Raw genomic sequence first — 7,588 nt, forward strand, 5'->3', positions numbered from 1 at the left:
CTAAATCCTGGCCAAAGGCAACCTGACACAAACGTGTGTTTCAGTCGATTCAGGGAAAACACAGCTTGTCATTTATTCCCTGGCTGGAAACTTTTTATTTATTTATCCAAAGCTATCCTTCCGGACTCCTGCGATAATATTTAGGTTACCCCAAAACACTACACTATACAAGTTGCTACACAAACTTATCTTATTCCATATTTATATATTTCCACATTTATTTATGTTGACTGTATGTTTGTCTACGTGTAGCACCTTATCACCACAGCAAATTCCTCGTATGTGTAAAACACTACTTGACAATAAAGCTCCTTCTGATTCTGAAAAGGCATCTGCAGGCTATTAAGATACTTGGTTTTAAAAAAACGCTGCATTGCTTTCCTCTGAAATGGACATTTTTGAGGAAGTCTTTGTGAACGCATACCTTCTGATGATACCTAAGCTAAATAATAAGATGCATGTTTTGAAATCATGTTAATCATCAATAAGCTGTCTTTACATTGTGAATAATGTTGGCTGATAATGACAAAATGAAATCGGTTTAATCAGTAAAGGTTGAAATTTATTTTACTGTGTAATCCACACAACATTCAAAATTATTATTATGAACAACCAGGATAAAGAATCTGTCAGACTATTTGTGAGAGACAATTGATTGGAGTCTTTACTACTACTAGATATTTGACTTAATACTTTGAACAATTAGGAATTATATTAAAACCATTAAAACCAGTAAAGGTATTTAAAAAATAATGCAAAAATATAATTACAACTGTAACCAATATAGCCCAAGTACATCAGTGTGTGTGTGTGCGTCTGCGTGAGGCTCCAGCTGGTGACGGGCATCACTTGTGGTCCAGTCCATCGTAGGGTGAGTGGAAGTTCTTGGGCAAAACCTTCATTTCTTGGGGCTGTTTGAACTTCAGCTCTTTAACTGGCTGGCTGGATGCGCACAGTGGGGCTGCTGTGGTGATACTCTTCTTTTAAGAGATGGGGACAGATAGGCTTCCCAGTCATCTGAGCGGTGCCATCCACGTTGTATCTAGTGGATGGAAGAATTTAAAAGGGAAAATAGGGACAGAATTTTAACAAAGTACAAAGTATGTCTTTCACAGTGGTGGAAAAAGTAGTCAGACCTTTAACTTAGGTAAATGTTCCAACACCACACTAGAGATATTCTGTATGTCAAAAGTCCTACATTCAAATTTTAAGATGAAAAGTAAAGCTAATTCTAACTACTTTATATTTTGCTGTGTGGCTTTATCTGTGAAAATACTCACTAAAGCCATCAAAATAAAGGTAGTGGAGTAGTACCTCAAAAAGAAGAGTAATTGGGCGCATGTACTTGAATACTTTTCACAACTGATTTCTATTGACACAGAAGGCAATATTTAAGAATGTATATGTCTGATAAAATACCTGATTGTTTGGAGGTCATGCAATGTTGGATCCCCAGCTTTTTCCCAGTTCCCCATCTGGCAGAAGTCCTTGAATATATGTACCTCACACAGTATGGCCTGGAATTGGAGTGAGCGCCAACAAGGTCTTCTTATCTGCATCTTCTTTGTCCTTCTGCTTCGCAGCCTTTGTGTCCCATGAAGCTGCTTCGATGTTTCCAGGCTTGAATGAACAGTAGGCATCGCACTGGTCTTTCTTTAAGTGAAAGGGAGATATATTTAAGTCACTGAAAATGTTTGACAAAACTTACATTGACAGAGGCTGTTTTCAAGAGGGCTTATACTCAGTGTGCAGGTGACTGATGGACTTGAATACAAGCTCCAGGTACACCTTTCGATGAAGAGGACCTACAGAAGTGCCATTGAACTTTCCAAAGGTCCAGAAGGAAGATCTTATGGAAGGACTGCAGAAAGCACTGTGGACTCACAGCAAGAAGATCTAATTTTCGAACCTGTCATCCCAGACCTTTCTGTGTGGAGAATGCATGTTCTCCCTGTGTCTGTGTGGGTTTCCTCCTTCCTGTGTGGGCACTCCAGTTTTCCACACCATCAAAAACATCTTAGATTAGGTTCTTGAGGCAATGAGAATGCAGAGAATGAATTTCACGTGTATGTGACAATAAAGTACCTTTTCCTTCCGTTCCTGTCCTCAGTCTTCTCATGACTTTCTCCTCTTCTTCCTGTCCACTTAAATAAACACCACTGCTTTATGCCTAATGTTGACAGGAACAAGCGTTGGCACACTCAGATTCTTCTCCAATCTACTACAAGGTGACAAATAATGGATGCTGACCTTCTGGATTCATCTGCTCCTGTCCGCCGCCGCTTTACACTGCTCCCCTCCACCACAGACTTCACAATCAGTCCAAATTCGCCCAGAAATACTTAGAAATCTTGTTCTTATGATGTGTCTTCTGCTTTTCTGCAGTAGAGTTTAGTGAACCTTTGGCAGGTTGCAGACTGGCATGGTATCCCCATTTGTCTTGCCTCCTTCAATCCAGGCCCCCTCATTCTCCTACTTTTCTGGACGTTCATGTTCCAGGTCTCTGGATTTCCCCGTCTTCCCTGACCTTCCTGGACGAGCCTCATCAGCTGCAGAGTCCTCCTCAACTCCTTCTCCTTGTGAATAAAAAGAAAACAAAAACAGAAAATCTGTAAATGTTGTCCTCACAGTGTGTCTGAGTGTGGTGTTATGTCTGTCTTTGCAAAAAGAGTGTGTGCTAAACAGTAGCAAGCAAACTAGAAAACATGCAGCATTCACTGCATTAAACACATCTTACACACACTTCTATGTGTGCATCAGTTTGTCTATGTTGAAAGGTTTTACTACTTCTCACATTATTGTGATCTGTGATTTGATCTGAGCTACATTTGTTTGCGTGAAAAGGTTTTATACAATGTGTTTTCAGTTGTTTGTATGGTTGTCATTGGTATAAAACCTCCAGAGGTGCCAAGTGTGTGCACATCCAGTCAAAAGTACTCAAGTGAAAGACAAAAAATATCACTGCAGGACACAAAGGACAAAGCTCTGCACACCGTCTCAACAACTCCTCATAAAACTATTGAAGGCAATGTTTTGATCTATGAGATCAGATCAAACCGTTGCTTTCACAAAGAGTTATTATTTTGAGTCCAATGGTGTGCAGACATTTTTCCTGAATTATTTTAATGCCTACATTCAGTTACATTTTTTGAAAAAAGATTTTATCATAATTGTTTTGGAAGTTCTACCTGAGATCTGTTAAGTGACCACTGTTTGGCAGGTTCTTGTCATGTACTGACCATAAAGAAAAGTTTAAAACCAAAATAAACTATATGTTTTTTTTTTCCAACTTACAATCAGAAGCAAAGGTCAGCTTTTAAACCTGATAGAACTAAGAATTTGACATTTTTCATGATAATTATTGATGCTGAATGATATTAGACTTTTTTTAAATGATAATATTTTAATACGGAAGAAATAAAACCAAACCTAAAAGTCAAAAACATCTGTTTTTGATTGAGGAAACCAAATATAGATCTTTGAAGCACGGTGGACTGTCCAATCATATTTTACATTGAACCACAAAGCTTTCAAACCCTATACTTGCTACATCAGCATTGAGTTGTAAAGAACAAGTTTACGTTAGCCAATCTACAAAATGTAGCAGAAGGGAGTTTCAAAACTCAATTTCACAAAATAACTTGTTATATTGTGACTATCAACCTGCCTACCAAGCCACTTTAACGTAAAGTTCAACACACCAACCTGCACAATAAACACCTAATGAACAATATGGCGAAACTTGCAGATTCCGAGTTATAAAACTGACAACAACTTGCGCAGCCTTTAAATCAATCTTATTTTGTAACATTAACGTTTGCAGCCCTTTTTTGAGAAAGCGGTCTGAAGTTAGAGCTTCACGTTACTGTAAAAGCTTACTGCTCTTATATTCCACATCGTCATCCCCCCTCCCTTTATCACTGTGGACGAGTGTTGGAACTCCAAACTAATGGACAGCTCCAAGAAAGGCCGTGAGAACAGCAGAGGCTCTATTATTGTTACTTGCAGTTGGGAACATTTTCTTTTCCAACTACAAAAGGAATAATGATTCATTTTCTGTATTATTGAGAAGGAAATATATTGTCAGATAAAATATTCATATGAAAGACTCTCACCGAATGTCATTGTGATTTCCACCAATGTGACATAGAGTCATGGGGGAGGGTACTGTAGTGTTTAAAAAGTTCCAACAAAGCTGATATTTCTTACCAAAGGTACTTCAGTGTCCTCAGTCTTCTAAAAATTTAACCTACTGGGTTTTAGGCCAAACGATTGCATCAGAATGTTGATTATACCATTGTTTGTACACCTCTTTGTTTAGTGCCAGAAGGACTGTTTTGTTTTAACTGTTTCATTGACACTTAAGATGGGGTGTTAAACAATTTTGTAGATAAGCCCTGTTTTTCTCTATGATTAGTTTAGAGCAAAAGTTTATTCCTGTAGATTGAAGGGGGTTTCACGTCTGGGATCGGCACGGTATTACAATGTCACTCCTTTATCACGGGTCCATGAAGGTGACAATTGTTCAGCACTTACTTGAACATGGAAGCACGTGAACACAAATAAATAAGTAGCAATTAATTAGTCTGCACAGTTTAGGGTGTGGACCAAACTAGGATGTGAGACTCAAGCTTATCATAGGTCTGCAGCTTATTGTTATTATGCCTTTTTTTACATGTACGCTTTATTTTTTGCTCACTGAATTATGTAGTTTGATAATTAGGTTGATTAAAAATGTTTTCTTGTTGTTGCAGCTGCAGTTTGAGACCCTCTGACTGCGCTAGCCTGAAAGAAGCATATAGATCTTTTACTTGTACAAATATTCATAGCAGTCATCTCTCCAACACTAACATTAGCTCTCTGCACTGCTCTGCTAAAACAGATGAAAGACTTGTCCAGCATAGAGCAGATTTAGCTAGCCAGGAAGTCACACACAGAACAGGCACAGCACAGCCTTTAAATTTCAAAATAAAACACTGTGCAGACTCCAAATTGTAAATCACATCACTATATCAACATTACAACTAAAACACAGCGATAAATCTTTAATCTATGTTGTTTATAACTAGACTTGAACTAGACTTAACTGTATTAACCTTTTCTGTAGGTTACAGGGCAGAAAGTAAGACATAGCATTAAACACAATTAAAATTAGACACCCTTTAACTATGTAGCCTACTCACCCATGGTAGAAGCACAAAAATATCCAAATGAAAGCAGGACAATGTTGAACTGGCCAAAATAGACTTTGGTGTGTATCTTGAAGTATTTGTCATCTTGTGAGCTAGGGAAAGCTCTCCAGCCATCTGCGAGACACTCCCGGTGGGTTCTGGCACGAGGCCAAAATGGAATAAAACCACGGCGTAGCCATTTGACGGCGCACACACTGCTGGTGGACTTCCGGCGAAGCCTTGTAGTTTGGATCCTTTGGTGCTGACTGGCTGTTCAGCAGTGTCTTCTTTGATCTTCAGCTCTTGTAAAGCATGATATTCATTTGTTTTTTTTTCTCTCTCTCCAGGTTTTGCTGTGGCTTGTCCATCCAAGGCCAAACTGTCATGACGAGTACATGGATCCTGTTACGTGTGCTACCTCATCACACCCTTTTTGTTGAACTGCAAAATGCTGCACTGCCAATATTACTACAGAATTTAATTTTGTAACGAGGACACACTTCAACAAAGGTTGATGGCAAATTTCATATAGCAGATGTATTTGGTGGGTCTGCTGGTCAATAAAAGTTGTATTTTCTGTTGCATCAAACCACAGACTGTAGCTTCAGCAATGCCAAGAGCGAAACAAAAATAGTCTAACCATTGTGCTTTGTAAATATGACACAAATAAACACTCAGAAAATAGTCCCTTATTTCTGTCTTTGGTCAAAGGTAGTGATGATTGATCATGAAAATGTGTTATTTGTCCCTAAACACTGATGTTAATTGCTTGTCAGCTCAGCCCATGAAGAGGAACCAGAGAGAAAAAAACAATTGTTTTTTCATAAAGCAGATTCAGTGAGTGTGTGAGATCCTTACTTAGTGGCTCTTCCACTTCAGTGACTCAAATACAACAGGTCTGAAACTATGTGTCCTCTGCTGATATCTACTGTCCATCTTTGTAGCACAACCCCAGCTTTTTGTTTACTGTAATGAGAATGTTTCAAAACAGAGACCAGATTTTTTGGGAACAGAATAAAACGTAGACACAAATGGACTTTTTAAATCACATTACTTTTAAGTTAAGTGGCGTCCCCAAACTACGATGAGGTGTACAGTCGATTCTATAGTAAAGTACATGTTGAGGTCTGGTTATGAGAGAATATAAACTAATTTCTACTTTGGATGGCTAATGGTACTGTTACAATGGATAATGAACATTGTTGATCTGGTATTTATATTAACTACGGTATATAACTACGGTAATGTGCTATTAGATTAATTCATAATAATGTCATTATTAATATTTTATAATTAGCCTATAATGTAGCCCATTAAAACATAATGCTGAGTTTGTTTCAATAAATTTAAATCACCTTTAGCCAACTAATCTTCATTGGTCGTATTAATGTGGCAAGGTGTTATCTTCAATAACTGCCTTAGATGGGACCATACTGGCAGCCCCTGTTGCCACCGCCAGGGTGTGTGCCACTTTCGTCTTGTTTAGCTGGGAAATTTGATCAACTTGATAACACATCAAGTCCACACATCAGGAGGACAATCATAGTGTAGTCAAACGATGCATCACATCGTTGAATGAAAGGACACATTTCATTGACAGAGGGAGACGACATGTAGTAACAGGGCCGTGCAGAGACCTTTGGAAGGGCAGGTGCTGAAAGTATAAAAAGGGCACATGGTACAAGGATTTAAATAGGACTCTTCTTATACTATTGACACAGAAATATATTGTTATGTATTCCTTGTTGACAAGCATATACAGATGCTTCTGTATCGATACATCAGCAAATGCTGTGACGCAAAAAGAAACAGGGAATACCCAACTCTAGCTTTAAAACACTGTGCGCTGACATAACCTACAGGGAACAGTTGCTGTTGAGGGGCTGCTGGGGATGCGGCTGCTGCTGCTGTGTTGTAGTTGCTGATACTACTGGAGGTGATCTGTGACTAACTGCTGTAATTCTGCAGCCACTGCCAAGGCTGACAGCTAGGGAGACGCTCACAGAGCTGCACACCAACAACTGCAGGTAGAGGAAAAAAGATACCAGATTCAAAAAAAGGCTGGGAAATAATCTGAGAAGGAAACATTAATGGGGAAAACATGAGGGCGGCCATGACAGGGGTAAGAGTGACAAACAAATCTATAGACAGAGTTGTGTGTCTGTGTTGCTTGCTTGTGTGTCTACAGTATGCAATATTGTGATAATGATTTTATATATTGCATTGTGAATCTGAGATATCTTGGGATTTTTATTGACTATTGACTCTAATCATAAATCTAAATTAATAAACTAGCATTAATCTTTTATAATATTCCTGACATCAAAGTAAAGAGGGAAGAAGAATTGGCCCTTTTAGATTTCAGAAAAATGTATGAAATGTTGTGTGCAGCTCTGTGAGCGTCTCCCTTGCAGTCA

General features: G+C 38.6%; 1 long non-coding RNA gene across 2 annotated transcripts; it reads right to left on the bottom strand.

The window, feature by feature from the left end:
* On the bottom strand, positions 1 to 3,113 carry LOC119911679. Of its 2 annotated transcripts, none has more exons than XR_005445962.1 (4): positions 2,086 to 3,113; positions 1,789 to 1,988; positions 1,503 to 1,653; positions 1 to 1,042 (listed from the first exon to the last, which is right to left on the bottom strand). It is a non-coding gene; the product is annotated as an uncharacterized LOC119911679 (long non-coding RNA). The 2 variants fall into 2 exon arrangements; XR_005445961.1 differs by having other exon boundaries at positions 1,742 to 1,988.
* Between the last annotated feature and the right edge of the window lie 4,475 nt (positions 3,114 to 7,588).

This window comes from Micropterus salmoides, unplaced genomic scaffold (genome assembly GCF_014851395.1).
Source record: "Micropterus salmoides isolate LMB-PRFRI ecotype aquatic unplaced genomic scaffold, ASM1485139v1 Ms_hic_scaffold_2, whole genome shotgun sequence".
In the NCBI taxonomy this organism is placed as follows: Eukaryota; Metazoa; Chordata; class Actinopteri; order Centrarchiformes; family Centrarchidae; genus Micropterus; species Micropterus salmoides.